Source organism: Amphiura filiformis, chromosome 3, assembly GCF_039555335.1.
Source record: "Amphiura filiformis chromosome 3, Afil_fr2py, whole genome shotgun sequence".
In the NCBI taxonomy this organism is placed as follows: domain Eukaryota; kingdom Metazoa; phylum Echinodermata; class Ophiuroidea; order Amphilepidida; family Amphiuridae; genus Amphiura; species Amphiura filiformis.
The window spans coordinates 63,043,991-63,062,608 of record NC_092630.1 but is presented as its reverse complement, the minus strand read 5'-3'; the positions used below and the strand labels follow the sequence as shown (position 1 = coordinate 63,062,608).

Sequence of the window (18,618 nt, the reverse complement as noted above, 5' to 3'; positions counted from 1 at the left end):
TTTATCCATTTTCTTGTCTTATTCACTTTTCACCCATACGTTTGTTTTATTGACCTTTTTTACCCGTCCCCACTTTAGTTTCATTAGTTTTGATCCCTATTTTTTTATTTAGTGACCTTTTGTTCTCTATTCTTGTTATTGGTATCATTTTCTCAGAAAATTACAACAAATATTTGCTGAAATAAGAGAGGTTGAAAGTTTCCATGCACATTATTTTTATGGCATGTAGAAACATCGATTTATTTCGTTATAGGAAATAACAAAATGCATTACATTTGAGTTATATTTAGTCTAGTAGGCCTAGATAGCAAAAGAGCAAAATATTGATTGAAATAAACGAAATGCTGTCGTACACAATTTATATTTAATAATATTCTGACTTAGGATTGTGAACAAAAGTTTTTCAGTAGGCCTATTGTCATTTTAGAAATTGAGAAAGGGTGAATAGGGCCTATATTTTGTTAGGCCTATCTACTGATGATAGCATTTTTAAACCTAATGAAATAATACAAAAAAGAAGGAAATCATAAGACTTAGCATGAGACGAGTCAGATAGCCTAGATCATTTGGTATATTTTTTATATTTCATGTTTGTTTGTCTGTCTGTTTGTTTGTTTGATTTTATCTACCCAATATACCATTTACAGTGCGATTTGCAAATCAGCCGTTGCGACATGCCTCATCTTCTGTGAACGCGCGAGCAAACTTACGGCCTGCATCATTTACGATCTGCATCATTTTCTCGGAACGCGCGCGCAAACATATATAAAATATTCCAAAAAAAAAGAGGAAAAAACATTGCCTAACACGCATTGTAGATGATGACTCCGTTCCCATTATTTACTAAATCTGTTCTTTCTTACATTTCCCTTTTAGCTTTTTTTTATTTGCTGCTTGTGATTTCCCGTTTCCATGTTTTTTATTTAATTCTGTTCTCATTATTTGAGCTTCTTTTTTTCCTTACATTTCCTGATTAGTTTCTTTCCTTCTTTATTTCGTTCCCGTTTCATTTAGTTACCATATTTTTACTGTTTTTGCAGCCAATTCTTGACCGATTTCAACCAAATAAAGTCCAGGCAATTTCCCGTATATTCCTCGATCTCCCGTATGAATTTGGTGACATTTGGATCGAAACTGACGGAGCCTTTTACATAAACCACATACATACACACACACAACATTAGCCTATTTGTAGTAAGACTAGCGGGATACCCGCGCTTCGCGCGGGTCCCCGCCAGGTGAGTAAATGCCAGCGTTCACTATAACAGGAAGAATTACTGAACAGGTAGAATTGAATCATTGAAAAGGTACGGTACATTTTATTTATATAAATCTGTCTCTTACTCTATCTCTTACATTTCCTTTCTTTTCAGTTTCTTCTGCATGGGGCTATTTTGTGTATGCGGACGTGTTCATCCGTTATCATAATCCCGTGACCCGTCCATGTACCTTTTTGTCCTTTATTTTCTATTTATTTGTCCTTCTTTCTATATTATCATGTCCACTGGTCTCTGGCACGCAAGTCGCGTGGCTCTGCGCCGTTTTCGCGCGCTTTGGCGTTGTGCTCATTACGCACGCGGCGCTGACGCGCTGCCTGTCAGCTGCAGTTTTTCATAACAAAAACCCTGTTTTTACCCATATTTTCACTGTTTTTGCAGCCAATTCTTGACCGATTTTAACCAAATAAAGTCCAGGCAATTTCCCGTATATTCCTCGATCTCCCGTATGAATTTGGCGACATTTGGATCGAAACTGACGGAGCCTTTTACATAAACCACATACATACACACAACATTAGCCTATTTATAGTAAGACTAGCGGGATACCCGCAGGGGCGTAGCCAGCTTTCTTGGTCAGGGGGGGCAAAATAAAATTTCGGGGCACAGACGAAAAAATTGCAGTTGCATCATACAATACATAGAGACTGTATGTCTTCGAGCTTCCCGAAAAGGGCCTTATTGGGATGATGTGCGCGCGTAGCACCAAAAAGATGGTATTTTACACTATTTTCGGCCATTATCCGGCTAAAAAGGGGCTTTATTGTTACCATGTGCGAAAATTTTTGTATTTTATACTATTTTGGCCCTGAATTTTGCTAGAAAAGGGGCTCCTTGCCCTTTTTCTTTTCCTTTGCCCTTCTGATTTTCTCTTTCATTTTTTTGTCAGAGGGGCACTTTTTCTTTCATTTTTTTGTCAGGGGGGGCACTCTGCCCCCCCTGCCCCCCCCTGCTGGCTACGCTACTGGATACCCGCGCTTCGCGCGGGTCCCCGCTAGATGAGTAAATGGGAGCGTACATTTTATTTATATAAATCTGTCTCTTCTTACATTTCCTTTTTTCCTTTCTTTTCAGTTTCTTCTACATATTTTGTTCCCATTAAAAAAAAATGCTGCTTAGCTTGTGATTTTCCGTTTCCATGTTATTTATTTATTTATTCCCGTTCCCATTTTTTTTTCTAAATCTGTTATTTGTTACATTTCCCTTTTAGCTTCATTTTTTATTTGCTGCTTGTGATGTATTTGCTGCCCGTTTCCATGTTTTTTATTTAATTCTGTTATCATTATTATACCCAGTGGGCACAACTGACGTTGAAATCACGTTGAAATCACGTTGAAATTTCGACGTCAAAATCAATTTCGACGTTGAAATCAGGTTGAAATCACGTTGTATTTGCAAATGGACCTCAACCTGATGGACTTCAACCTGATTTCAACCCGATTTCAACCTAGAGGTTAGTTGAAATCAGGTGGAAATTTCAACGTTGTATCAACGTTGAAATTTCAACCCGATTTCAACTAACGTCTAGGTTGAAATCAGGTTGAAATCAGGTTAGGTTGAAACTTCGACGTTGTATCAACGTTGATTCAACGTCGAAATCCTAATCTGTGCCCACTGGGATAGCTTCTTTTTTTCTTACATTTCCTGATTAGTTTCTTTCCTTCTTTGTTTCGTTCCCGTTTCATTTAGTTAATTTAACCCGTTGGCCTAATTACTCGTACCTCTTTTGTCATTTTAATTTCATTTTTCTTTATAGTATAGGTCAACCGCTTCATTTTGTTTATACAACACACATATTTTTCCCGTATACGTCCTCTCATAGCGTATATGCGGACGTGTTCATCTTTATCATAATCCCGTGACCCGTCCATGTACCTTTTTGTCCTTTAATTTTTATTTATTTTCCCTTCTTTCTGTATTATCATGTCCACTGGTCTCTGGCTCGCAAGTCGCGTGGCTCTGCGCCGTTTACGCGAGCATTGGCGTAGTGCGCATTACGCTCGCGCGCCGACGCGCTGCCTGCCAGCTGCAGTGACGCGCAGGCTGGTAACTGATTTTCATAACAAAAACCCCGTTTTTACCCATATTTTCACTGTTTTTGCAGCCAATTCTTGACCGATTTCAACCAAATAAAGTCGAGGCAATTTCCCGTATATTCCTCGATCTCCCGTATGAATTTGGCGACATGTGGATCGAAACTGACGGAGCCTTTTACATAACCACATACATACACACATACATACATACAACATTAGCCTATTTATAGTAAGACTAGCGGGATACACGCGCTTCGCGCGGGTCCCCGCTAGATGAGTAAATGTGAGCGTTCACTATAACAGGAAGAATTTACTGAACAGGTAGAATCATTGAAAAGGTACATTTTATTTATATAAATCTGTCTCTTCTTACATTTCCCTTTTTCTTTTCAGTTTCTTCTACATGGGTCTATTTTGTTCCCAATTAAAAAAAAATTGCTGCTTAGCTTGTGATTTTCTGTTTCCATCTACCGTTGGCCTATTACTCGTACCTCTTTTGTCATTTTAATTTCATTTTTCTTTATACCGCTTCATGTTGTTTATACAATACACATTTTCCCCCGTATTCATTACGTCCTCTCATAGCGTGTCATGCGGACGTGTTCATCCGTTATCATAATCCCGTGACCCGTCCATGTACCTTTTTGTCCTTTATTTTCTATTTATTTTTCCTTCTTTCTATAATATTATCATGTCCACTGGTCAGTGGCTCGCAAGTCGGTAGGCTCTGCGCCGTTTACTCGCGCATTGGCGTAGTGCGCATTACGCACGCGACGCTGACGCGCTGTATGCCAGCTGCAGTTTTCATAACAAAACCCCGTTTTTACCCATATTTTCACTGTTTTTGCAGCCAATTCTTGACCGATTTCAACCAAAAAAAATCCAGGCAATTTCCCGTATATTCCTCGATCTCCCGTATGACTTTGGCGACATTTGGATCGAAACTGACGGAGCCTTTTACATAAACCACATACACACATACAACATTAGCCTATTTATAGTAAGACTAGCGGGATACCCGCGCTTCGCGCTGGTCCCCGCTAGATGAGTAAATGTGAGCGTTCACTATAACAGGAAGAATTACTGAACAGGTAGAATCATTTGAAAAGGTACATTTTATTTATCTCAATCTGTCTCTTCTTACATTTTCTTTTTTAGTTTCTTCTGCTTAGCTTGTGATTTTCCGTTTCCATGTTATTTATTTATTTATTTAACATCTTTTCCCCGTATTTATTACGTCCTCTCATAGCGTGCCTGTGGACGTGTTCACCCGTTATCATAATCCCGTGACCCGTCGATGTACCTTTATTTTTCCTTCTTTCCGTATAATCATGTCCAGTCAGTCGTGAGCACGCTCAAACGCTGCTCTGTGTGAAAGTAAAATATGCATAACAACCAGTGCGCGTAATGCTCCGTGGCCAATTATGCATACTAATTAGCTCATGACATTTCCCTGTTTGAAGAGCTCTCATTTCTTTGTTTTAACACGAAAAATTACGAAACTTTCAAATTATCATCCCAACCCAATGAACTTGCACGTTGCAAAAAAAGAAGTAGATCCAAGTTTATTTGGATGAATAAATAGCGTGTGTTTTGAACTAGCACATTTCATTACAAAAGTCGGAAAAAACATAGTATTAAATTCCATTTTTCTGCGGTAATTGAAATAACACATTCGAATAATTCAAAAATATGACCGATACAAAGGTTTTGAATACAAATACCTCGAAAAATCCGTACGAATTGGCGTAAATCGACCAGGAGGTAGACACTTCTTTGGGAAGGTAAAATGAGGTTCGAGAACAATCAGCCCAAGACATTTCCCTGTTTGAAGAGCTCTAATATCTTTATTTTAACACGAAAAATTATCACTCTCTCAAATTGCCATTCCAAACTAGTGAACTTGCATCTCACAAAAAAAGAAGGAAATCAAAGATTATTTAGATGAAAAATAAACGTGTGTTTTGAACTAAACAACTTCAGTAGAAAGTTGGGGAAAAAAGCATCATACTTAAACTTAATTTTGTATTTGTAATTAAAATAACACAATCGTAAAAATCACAAATATGAAAGATAAAACGGTTTTGTACACAAATGCCACGAAAATGTTGTACAAATTGACGTAAATCACCCGGGAGGTAGACAGTTATCGGCGAAGATGAAATGAGCTTTGAAAATATTCAGGTTTTTAAAACTTTTGTTTACTTATTTATGCTGTGGCGAACTTAAACGCGTATCACACTGTACACCACTTGCATAGCGCGAGCGTCACGCAAAGTTAACCGCGCGCCGGCGCGGTATTTGTGTTAGGGCGCGTACAACCCGAATGTTGATTAATAGGTGACGCAAAAAGTACCACGAGAAAGGCCTGCAATTCGGTAAAATTTGCATTTTTCCATCATTTTTGAAGAACATTTTAGACACTTAATCTAAATAACACATACCTATAAATATACCAAAGGAAGCGTAGTTATGTGAACTACGTGAAAATGAAGTCAAAAAAGTTCATGATTTGGTAAATCGGAGGGGAGGTAGACGAATGTCGCCTAAGGTTTTCAATTTGGAGAAATTGAACAAAAAGTTAGTGTCATTTAAATGATCAAAAACAACAAAAATAAAGCAAACTTGGTCTCGTTTTTTCTCACAGAATTAAATGTACATGCCTCCTTAGCAATTTGCAAGCAATTTTGAAATGTTTTTCAGAAAACAGATGACAGTATATACCTTATCTTTCAGGTCAGCCAGTGCTGAGCGTGTTTTTGTCTAAATTATTGTACACGGATTGCGAGCGAGAAACCAAGAGATTCTTCGAGATCCTCATTTCACAACTAGCCGATTCATAGACTGCTGCCCTCAGTCGTCAACCGTCTGGATTGACGACTGAGAAAACTACGTGGAAAAAAAGTAGACTTGATCCACCAGTCCTTCAACTGCTTACGCACGGTCATCGGGTTGTGCTTGCGAACGAGAAACGGCCATTTTATTCCGCCATTTTGAATTGTTTCGAGGTCGGGGCCAAGGGACTCAGGCTAGAAAAAAAGTGACGGATTTTGCAACAGGATTCCTGTGGCATAGAGCATGCGCAGTTGTGTCCAAATTGACCTTTTGACCGAGTTTGTTGTTTTTAGAAGTTCAGAGCGCGATCTTGTCACAGCGGCGCGGTACAACGACGCGGTACACGGGCGCCGCTAGTCAGTCACGCTATAGACCTTTTTCCCTCTATCCCACAATGCACTATTCCAGGGGGGTATGACGTTGCCAGGCCGTTGCAATTATTTTGTCTTAATATGGGCATACTGATTCCATATATGCGGATTATCGTAAAGACCATCGATGTTACTAATTATGCAATTATTGAATACACGAGTGCTGCAGTTACGGAGCGATGCAGAACATCTGTGTAAGAGATTTTGTGTTCGTTTTATTTTCAACTCCGAAAAAAAGTGAAACGGACGCCGGTAAAATACCACTGCGTGTCCCGTCATCAGTTTTTCACCATTAGGTCTATAAAATGTATACAAAGTTAGGTTTCAATAACGGGAAACTTTTTTGGGTGAATACACCATGTCCATAAGGCATAGAAATGTTGTTTTTTGCCCCCGAAAGGTATCAGCAATGACGTAGAAAAACATAGATCGCTGAGCTCGAACTGGTACGTTGCCGTTTCATTAACAATCACACACTGAATACGGCATTATGAAATGAAGGGACCTAACAAAATCAGCATCAAATGCAACTAAAATGGGAACTAAATTTACTCTAGCATGTATGGATTAATAAAATTAAATAAATTACTTGTTTTAGCATATTCAACTTGACTGTGTACCATTTTTTTATCAAAAAATTGCTGAATAATAAAGGCAGGCACGCTCCTAAATCTAGTTCATTCGCCCGTTGCCATGCGGACCCTAAACAACTCTACTACCATGACCACTGAAGGCGAAATTTCGTAAAGTAGTAGAGTTGTTTAGCGTGGCAACACTGGTGATATACCAGATTCAGGCGTGCTTGCCTTTATAATTCAGCAATTTTTGATAAAAACAATGGTATACTGGGAAATTTAATGCGTTTTAATACATGATTTGTTCAACTTTGTGTATTTATACAGCACCCAAACCGGGACCCAAACCTGCTTCACAGATTCGGCGAGCAGGGCACTCTATCCTTTCTACCTCATTGGGTATCAGTGATCGTGGCGCCATTATCATCATTATCGGGGATTCCTTTTTTGTGATGAAGGCACCAGTCGAAATGTCCGTATTCCAGACTGTAATGAACATAACTCTGTACTCCCCCGGGGAGATGATGTATTTTGCGACACTCATACCCCCCTGGAATAGTGCATGATGGGAAAGAGGGAAAAAGGTCTATGGCGCACAAGCAAAGTCGCATTGAATAGTTTTCAGAAGTCCGTCATGATATTGGCTGTAAGATAATCAGTCGTCACTACGAAGCATACACAGTACATGCTAGACTAAATCCGTCAGTCTCCTAACCTATGCGCACGGCCGCTTCTCTGTGCCGGTTCGGAGACTGACAAAAATATAGCGCATAGAGTGTAGCAGTAAAATTTGACCCTACGTCATGAAACGTCACCTCATGAATATGGATTTTTCAAGCATATAAGATCGAAATTCACTTCGGCGATGCGCTGGCTCAGTTTATTTTGTCTGTCGCTTAGATGTAAATTTCGAATGTATTTCACCTAAAAAAATAACTTTGTCTAATGTTTCTTGACTTTAAATGAAGCATGTAGAAACTTTGAGTAAGTGTGTACACCTGGACACCACACGGGCATATGCAGTGCTCAATTTTACGTATATTTGATAAGGACAAATATCGTAACCGGGGATGGCACCATGCAATGCATGCATGCTATACACACATGCACATAAATGTGTATTGAAAACTGCAGGTGCTCCTGAAAATGTGAAATGACATGAGCCTGATCGTAATACTTCTCCACCGCCCTGCACATTAATGGCATCTGCAACCTGACATACCAGAGATGAATGGGTGAATACTGAGTCTGAGATTTGTGCCGTTTGTGGTAAGTTTACTCGGACAGAAGTCTGAACTGTCACAACTTCAACTGTTGTCTGTTGAGCGTTGTATGGTTGTACTGCTGGTTTGTTTAATACTGGCATCATAATACTAATCATGGCGTGTCCATCCGTCCGTCCCTCTGTCCGCACGCTATCGCATGCGCGTGGCTCGCTAACGCGTGCTCGCGGCGCGTATCGCGTGCGAGCTATCGCGTAGTGCGCGGAGTATACCCACGAGCGTCATGGGCGTAGTGCGAGCATCGGAAAGCATTTTAATACAGTGTGGTTAATCGTGCAGGTGCATCTCATCGGATTCCAAAACGGCACACGTGCAGAGGCCTATTAGTAGTTTAAAAGGTCAGGGCAAGTAGGCCTATATGGGTAACGGGTGTTGGGTAATGAAAGATAGTCACAAGAACCACCCAACTCGAGAACCGCGAAATCTAGTTATATATAAGGCGGAAATTATTCGGGTTTTGTTACTACGTGCTTCAATAAAGTCCCAACTCACGCTTGCGTAAATTTTTATTTAATATTAAGCGTGCGCCAGTCACGCATTGCATTTACGCAACAACTAGCGTAAGCACGGCACCCAACAGGATGCTAGCTAGATGATTATTTTTTCCGCCGCTCAGCGGCATGACGCTTCACCGTGCCATTTGTACTTGTCTGCAAGCCGAGTGGCACACCACTGAGCGGCAGTGGCATGACTCTGAATGGCACTCTTTCCGCGCAGCACCACTCCAACAATTGTATTTTAATTGTTCTCATGTACGCCAGAGCGACACCGCTCTGAATTGATTTGGAACTCTTTGAAACCAGGTCACCAAACTCAAGGTGTAGGGTCTTAATAGTGTGCGCATTTTGGTGATTGCAACAAATTATCAAATCACAGGTACCGTATTCGTTCCCTTGCCCAGGGCGCTTAACAAAATCATTTAAAATCATTTTGGGTGGGCGCTGATTTTTTACATTTCTTAGGCCAAGAAGATGTAAATAAAGGCCCAAAATATTCATCTATCATCGTGGTGTGTCATATGTTTCAGATTTGCATGGGCAGAACTAATAATGTAATATTATCAGTTTGCTTGATGTAAAGTCACTACAAATTATGTAGGTGGGCGGTTAATGGAACAAATACGTGCGATGCAGTGCACGCCAACCTAATCCTTCAGCCGCAGAGCGTACACATACAATGGTGGTCTGTTGGAGGTGGCACACTGAAAGTAGGCCCAACTGATGTTAACTATCAAACTTGAAGCAAGTAAAAAAAATACTATGGTCAATGTTTATGAATTCTAAAAATAGGCCTAAATGTAAATAAACCAAGACTACTAAATGTTTTGTATTGTTTGTTTTTTCAGTACGGTACACAACATGACTGTATAGTGTTCAGCAACTGGAAGTTTCACAACTCAGATGACAATCGATTATCAGGTATGTACAAATTAAACAACAAAAAACATTGTGAGAGAAAGATATGATCACTTCCATATTGAATTTTGAACTGGAAGTCATGCATACAGGTCATAAGTTTTGTGTTATTTAGACCAAAATGTTTTGTGTTTATTAAGACAAAAATGTAAACCAAATAACCAATGTAGGCCGAGTATGCCCAAGAGGGGGCAGAGTGCCCGGGCTTTTCCCCTGACAAAAATGGAAGAAAAACTACCTTTCTGACAAAAAATGAAAGAAAAAACTGCCCCTCTGACAAAAAATGAAAGAGAAAATCTGGAGGGCAAAGGAAAGGAAAAAGAAAAGGGGCAAGGAGCTCCTTTCCACCAATATCCACCCTGATCATGGGCAAAAATAGTGTAAAATGCATGAATGGTGTTGTTACATGTGCAAAAACAACAACATTTTAACTGTTCAAATGAGGGGCCTTCATGAGGCCTCATCGTACCACTTCCGCATGAGGCCTAAAAAAAATGTTTGATCGGCATAGCCCAACCGACCCCCAAAAGAGTCCCGACCCTGACTTTTTTTTTTTTTTTTGCAAAATGAAAAATAAATGAATTAAATGTTTTTAAAGAAGAAAAGTTCAGCTAAATGGGTCATCTGGTTACGCCAATCAAGCAATTTTTTATTCCTATTTCAACAACTTTTGAAATTGGAATGTGTTACGATTTTGAAAGCCAACATGCTGTAATACCGTACATGATTGCATATCAATATTCTTTACTTTTATTGATTTAGCGTTATTTTTTTGTTGTTATTTTGCAGATCAAGAAGATGGATTTCAACTATAACAAGTTTTGCCTACAGCAACAATAGATGAATGATCAGCAAGCAATGGGTGCTGGCATTTTGCTGAACTGAAAATATGAAAAAAGACCAATTGTAACATTCACAATCATTGTTTAAGAAAGCGATTTTGTAACTCTTAATTCACATTCCTCCAGGAGTGAAATTCATACCGTAGTTTTCCTTACTGATGTTAACAGTAACAGTATGCTGCAGGGTTCATCAAAAATAAATGAAATAAAAGATTGGGTCAGATTTTTATCCAAGTCCACCTCATCTCAGTCATCTGAGTCAGAGCGATTCCATTTGTATCCAGGTCAGTCAGCCACTTCCGAATTCATTTGTGTCTGAGTCTAGACTCAATCCAAGTCCAACAAGACTATGGCAGATTTCATGCTCATAATTGGAAGTTACAGATTTTATATTAAAGATTCCAAAAAATTGCCACCAATCCCATTGTAGATGTTCAGTCACAAAAACAGGTGTTATATTTCTTGTAACTCTACATCCATACATTGTGAATCGCAAATTAAAACACCTTGGGCGGGTGTTGTTGTCTTATGAATAATGATTACTCTTCATGATTTTGTTGTTTATTATGTAGGGTGTCATTTTTGGGTAATTTACTGCCCGGAACCGGGTACCCAAAATTGCAAAAAAAAGTTATTTATTTTTTCGGTTTTGTAGTGTCCCTGGACCTAGACCTAAATGCTAGGATCATTCATGGTTGACCTAAAAAAAAAATTTTTTTGCACGATGTTTTGTGTTTTTAATATGAAAATTGATACTTTGTTTTCATGTCATACTCTATTAATGATATCAAAATGCATTGAATTTGAAAAATGCACAAAACATTGTGCATTTTTTTTTTTTTGGTCAACCTTGAATGATCCTAGCATTTAGGTCTAGGTCCAGGGACACTACAAAACCAAAAAAAAAAATAATAAATAAATAAATTTCGGGTACCCGGGCAGCGAAATCTCAAGCAGGTACCCGTGAGCCTGCCCAAAAATGCCAGCCTTATTATTATGTCAATGCAACTATTGGGTTGATCTGTGTTTGTCATTTCCCAGCTTTTTGGCTGTCCGTGCTTCTTGCCATGTGCATTCACTTTCTTCTGGACACAGATCATCTCCATGTACCGGTATTTAATTTAAAAATAACTTTCATAATGTGTGATTTGATTGTATGAGCAGTAGTTGATTAAGAGCAGGGGGCTGGTGGTTATTCACTTTGTACCAGAGATGTAAGTTTTCGGAAATTTCCTGGGTTTGTTTTGGTTTGGTTCTTCGGGGCATTTTCATGCCTTTCACAGGAGTTTTTTTGTGGCTTACATCTCTGTCATGTGTCTTTCCCTCCCACTAGTCCCAAGTACAGGGAATAAAAAAAGAAAAAAGAATTAAAACACCTGTTGTTATCTTTTTCTAAGTTTTTATGATTATTAAGAAATAAACAATAAAAAAGTGTACACTTCACAACCGGATCAAACTTCACCACTAATGATAACAAAGAAAAAGTAGCATTTATTATTAAAAACATGCAAGAAATCATTAATGTTGTGACCAGATTGACTCTTCTCTTACAATATATATCACCACTTCCCTGATCATACAAAGTGACAAAAACAACAACACTCCAACCCCTTCAGATGCTCCTCTTTCAGGGCAACGCTTTAGTAACTTCGGGGCCCGCCTTAGTCACTCGGGCACAACTTAGTAACTCGGGGCCTTGACTCTGTAACTTCGGGGTCCGAGATAGTAAGTCAGGGCCCTGAGTTACTATCTCGACCCCGGTTACTAAGTCGGGCGGCGGCCCCAAGTAAGTAACTCGGGGCCCCGACGTAGTAACTCGGGTCCGCGATAGTAACTCAGGGCTCCGACCCAGTAACTTGGGGCCCGACTTACTAACTTCGGGGCCCGTTTAGTAACCCAGGGTCCAGAGATAGTAATTGGGGCCCCGACTTACTAACTTCGGGGTCTGAGATTTTCTTTCATGTCACTTCGGGGGCTCCGTAGACATATGAGTATGACCATCCATCAGGCACGTAAAAAGGATAGAAGACGGAACCTAAGCCACTATGGGTGGAATTGCACCACCACCAACTTATGCAAGTTGACCACTAGTGCATAGTGAAGTGCTAGAAGTTCCATTTTAAACCCTTAAAACACATACCGTATCTTGTGCAATTGACATATTAAAGGTCTGTGACCCGATTGACAGCCTCATCCCCAAGTTGAGATTTGTATACCATCAGAAACCTAAATTACCTGATACTACATCACATGATTGCGTGCTCTTCAGCTTTCTTGCAGATTTGTTTGACAAAGCTCACGATATTGTCCAATTTTGCATTTTCGCAGTACGTAGCTTATTGGTAACTGTAATTTACTACGTAAACTCACATATCAATTTCAGCTGAAATTTTGGAAATAAGCTTTATTCGTGGATATTTATTGAACTATGTACGCCCGTTACTCTAGAATTAAGGTTCGTTCATACTACCACTGCATTTGCGATATCGATATATCGATTACTTTTTGCCGCAACTCGTCGCATTTCCAAGTTAAAATGTATTTAACTTCATTGCGATATCGCAATGCAGTAGTTTGCAGTACGATGTGCAGTGCGGCACCGCACTGCATCGTGCAAACTACTGCATCGTACTGCAACTACTGCATTGCGATCGCAATGAAGTTAAATACATTTTAACTTGGAAATGCGACGAGTTGCGGCAAAAAGTAATCGATATATATCGGCATCGCAAAGCAACGCATCGCAAATGCGGTGGTAGTATGAACGGACCTTAAGATCATGATGTACCGTACCATAAAAAGGTGTGACATAGGCCTAGCCCTAGCTGAGGCTAGCTCTAGTATTAGACTTTAGAGCGCTTGCTTTTTGGGTATTAGTTCCAAGGGCAACGAGGAAGTTCTTGTGACCAGATCCACAGTACCCACACCTTAAGGTTCGTTCATACTACCACCGCATTTGCGATGCGCTGCTTTGCGATGCGGTGCGTTGCCGCACTGCAAACTACTGGATTGCGATATCGCAATGAAGTTAAATACATTTTAACTTGGAAATGCGACGAGTTGCGTTGAGTTGCAGCAAAAAGTAATCGATATATCGGCATCGCAAAACAACCGCAAATGCGGTGGTAGTTCATCGTAGTACCACCGCATTTGCGATGCCGATATATCGATTACTTTTTGCCGCAACTCGTCACACTTTATTGCAATATCGCAATGCAGTAGTTTGCAGTACGATGCAGTGCGGCACCACACCGCATCGCAAAGCAACGCATCGCAAATGCGGTGGAAGTATGAACGGACCTTTTAAAGTATGTTATGAACACTGGCTTCGCTAGCCTGCTGCCTAGGGGCTACAAATTTAATTGTTTGTGCATTGATGATCGATGATCATGACACAAGTTTCACTTTCATTTTAGGGCATACATGTGAACTACAAGAACTCCAAAAATCATTTGAATTTCAGTAGCCTTCGACGCAGGCCTACATGTCGGGCCTAGCTGTGCAGTCGTACATCACATATCATAGACAGTTTTAACAATATCAATAAATCATGTATATAGGCCTACTAGGCCTAGGCCATTAGTAGTCACAGACACTATAGTATAAAGAGTCCTGTCCTAGGCTATATTTTTCACCCATGTGTCAGTGATGTCAACGCATTGAGCAGGCTATTTTAACTTACATCAGCAATCTATGTGGTGTCCTTACTCGTGTGCAGGTGTACACCAGCAATTTCATGGTACGCTAGCTATTTGAACTTGAAGCTGCGCCCAAATGCAATGAAATGCGCAGTCATGTCACTGACATCTACTCACTGCCACATCACAGGTTGCAAAATGGTAGAACTATGGACACCAATAATATTTTTTGTTGAAAACAAGTCGGTCTAGACAAACACATAACATCCGGGATGACATCATATTCATAGGCCCTAACCCTTCCCCTTTTAAAGTAATTTATTATAAGCTGAAGCTTATACTCAGTTTTGTGAATTAAAGATTTTTTTTTACACCGTGCGGCCTCGGCATGATCAGTCTAAACATTCATGACAGTCAGCATGCTCAGGGCCAGGCATCGGAAACCGGCGATAATATTGCAATATTGCATGCTTGTGCATAAGCTTTCTTGCAGATCAGGCATGCATAACTATGGAAGTCGTTTTCATCCATAATTAATACCTGACTATAAAGTTGACGGTAGATGAAAACTTGCATTCGGCCTACAATCTGACAATAGTATGCCCATGATGCCCGGGCCTACATGTACATGCATGACATGATCATGTCCGAGTCTGAAAACACAAGCCCTTACCCGGCCGGTTCTGCATGCCTTTTACTGATGATGAAGCTATTCGGAACAAATAAATGTCACGATTCCTCCAAGATAATGCATGAAATACATCGATTAAATTGTTAAATTACGATGACCAACGACACAGTTTATGTAAACAACTTCACGTGTGTCAGTGTGTGATGACCCGATCCCGGCACAATAAACCTGTACCGCTGATATTTATGACAAAACAGGACACTACTGCGCACGCTCAAATGGCAGGAATCCTGCCAGAAAGTGCTACACTTTTTAACATACAAGTTTTGTCAGGCCCTATTTAGCCTGAATCCTTCCAGACCCAGAATTGCGGCGCCTTTTATTACCCACAATCCTTCACGTTGCCTTATTCAGCACAACCCGATGACCGTGCGTAGATGTTGAAGGACTTGGAGGATTTAGTCTAGGCCCTATTCGCGGCCGAACAGGATTATGGGTAAAAACGAACAGGATTGTGGGTAAAGTAGGACGCCGCCGCGATAGGGCCTGACGGAGATAGGCTAAGTACATGCGAAGTGTAGACGGCTGATTGGAATTAGTCTAGCCGATTCAGCTCATTAGCGACCGTGCTCACGACCCCAGACAAACAAGAACCTAGACCTATGACTTTGGTTCGCGTAGTGAAGCCGACACTGCTTAGCAACGAATTTGACAAGGACGCAAACCCGGACGCAAACAAGCAGACATGTTCGCGTCTATGGAACATGTTGCATTTGACGCGGCGATAACGGCGCAGTAATCACGCAAATGAGCGCGTCAAACATGTATGCGATATTTCTCCGCGCCTAGTAACCCCGTCAATCCGTCAATATCACCTTGGATACGGGGCTTCACCTCCCGCTGTGGTAAAGGATGGGCAGTAATAGGTCTAGGTGGTATGTCTATGCTCACGACTGACTGTGTCCACTGGTCTCTGACTCCCAGACAAACAAGAACCTAGACCTATGACTTTGGTTCGCGTAGTGAAGTCAACACTGCATAGCAACAATTTTGACAAGGACGCAACTCGGACGCAAACAAGCTGACACAATCGCGTCTACGGAACATGTTGCATTTGACGCGGGCGATAACGGCGCAGTAAACACGCAAACGAGCGCGTCAGAATGTAAGCGATATTTCTCCTCGCCTAGTAACCCCGTCAATCCGTCAATATCACCTTGGATACGGGGCTTCACCTCCCGCTGTGTTAAGGGATGGGCAGTTATAGGTCTAGGTGGTATGTCTATGCTCTGACTCGCAAGTCGCGTGGCTCTGCGCCGTTTACGCGCGCATTGGCGTAGTGCGCACTACGCACGCGGCGCCGACGCGATGCCGGCCAGCTGCAGTGACGCGTAGGCTGTCAACCGATTTTCATAACAAAAACCCCGTTTTTACCCATATTTTCACTGTTTTTGCAGCCAATTCTTAACCGTTTTCAACCAAATAAAGACCAGTCCATTTCTCATATATTCCTCGATCTCCCGTATGAATTTGGCGTCATTTGGATCCAAACTGACGTAGCCTTTCGATCTTCATACATAGATACAACATTAGCCTATTTATAGTAAGATGATGATCGGCGCGCAACGGCAAAACTGCATTGACCGGTGCTGTGCGCTTAGAGAAAAATCGGCATTAGGCCGAATTCAAAGCTATAAAGAAATGTTAAAATGGCGAAGCAGACCAAAATTGCTATATTCAGAAGATAGCAAGCAAAATACATAAAAAATAATAATATTAAAAAAACCCATTGCCTAACACGCGTTATAGATGATGATTCAGTACGGCGCGAAACAGCAAAATTGCATTGACCGGGGCTGTGCGCATAGAGAAAAATCGGCATTAGGCCGAATTCAAAGCTATAAAGAAATGTTAAAATGACGAAGCAGACAAAATTGCTATATTTATAAGAGCTTATAAGATAGCAAGCAAAAAACATAAAAAATAATAATATTCCAAAAAAAAAAGGAAAAAACATTGCCTAACACGCGTTGTAGATGATGATTCAGGGAGAGCGGGAGTGTTCACCCTATTTTTTTCTGACCAGCCTAGCGATGTCAATTTTAAGGTTAGGGATGACCTGATTAGCCCATGTGAAAGCCCTATGTCTTAGCTATATAAACTTATATACGGCCACAATCCCAGAACTATAGGGCTTACAATAGCAACAGGATAGAGCAAACAAAAAGTTTTGCAAAGTGGCGAACTTGCCCCATATTGGGGCAGGTTCGCCCATATGGTGGGGTAAGTTCACCCTAATCCCAAAAAAGGTTTAAACATTGCATAACAATAACATATTCAATGCAAACAATTTCAATATATTCAATGCAAGGGTATACAGTGCATTCATTCTCTTCTGGGGAGTCACTAAATTTGTTGCAGGGGTCGGATCAGGGTAAAATGTAAGGGTCCAAAGTGAGTTTAAACGTATCATGTTTACAACTTCGGGGATTTTATGGATTAGGAAATAAACGGTGGTATGAGCAATACTGATACCACATAACTTTAAAAAACATGCTTTTCAGTTGTTTTACCTTGTTTAATGGTATAATTATAAATATTTTGCATAATACGCGGATGGGGCAGGTCCGCCCTCTAGTTTGGGGTAAGTCCGCCCGGGGAAGATATAGGGCGAACATGCCCCATCCTCAAAAGGGCGAACGTGCCCCTTGTGCACATTTTTGTATTTTCTTAAGGGTATGCAAAATACAAATCGAATAAGGAGTTTATAACTGCATTTAATCTTTGACAAATCCCAAATGTTCCCAATACAGATTTCCATTAAAACCATCGGTATTTATGTATCAATGATAATACAACATTATTAATGCAAGAAAAAGTTACGTTTTGGTGTAAATTTTTTGTTTTGGCTGCAGTTCGATGGGTTACGGTTCGCTATCTCTAAGGTTCGCTATCTCTAAGGTTCGCTATCTCTAAGGTTCGCTATCTCTAAGGTTCGTTATCACTAATTACGAAAAAGGTTCGCTATACCTAAGGTTCGATATCACTAATTTTGAAAAAGGTTCGGTATTTCTAAGGTTCGATATCACTAATTTTAAATAAGGTTCGCTATCTCTAATTTTAAATAAGGTCCGCTATCACTAATTTATTGAAGGTTCGCTATCTCTAAGGTTCGCTATCACTAATTTAAAATAAGGTCCGCTATCTCTAATTTTAACAATCCCGGTATCCCTAAGGTTCGCTATCTCTAATTTTAAATAAGGTCCGCTATCTATAAGGTTCGCTATCTCTAAGGTTCGCTATCTCTAAGGTTCGCTATCACTAATTTCAAATAAGGTTCGCTATCTCTAATTTTAAATAAGGTTCGCTATCTCTAATTGTAAATAAGGTTCGCTATCTCTAATTTCAAATAAGGTTCGCTACAGCGGTCCTTATTTAAAATTAGAGATAGCGGACCTTATTTGAAATTAGAGATAGCGGAACTTATTTAAAATTAGAGATAGTGGACCTTATTTAAGATTAGTGATAACGAACCTTAGGTATAGCGAACCTTAATCGAAATTAGTGATAACGAACCTTAGAGATAGCGAACCTTAATTAATTAGGGATATCGAACCTGAAACAAAATTAGTGATAGCGAACCTTAGGTATAGCGGACCTTTATTGGAATTAGTGATAACGAACCTTAGAGATAGCGAACCTTCAATAAATTAGT

At 40.2% G+C, this 18,618-nt stretch overlaps 1 long non-coding RNA gene across 1 annotated transcript; it reads left to right on the top strand.

Annotated features, from left to right (window-relative positions):
• Positions 1-7,788: 7,788 nt before the first annotated feature.
• Positions 7,789-12,257, top strand: LOC140148918 (uncharacterized). Its single transcript, XR_011858537.1, has 3 exons — positions 7,789-8,363; positions 9,723-9,795; positions 10,582-12,257. It is a non-coding gene; the product is annotated as an uncharacterized lncRNA (long non-coding RNA).
• Positions 12,258-18,618: the final 6,361 nt, after the last annotated feature.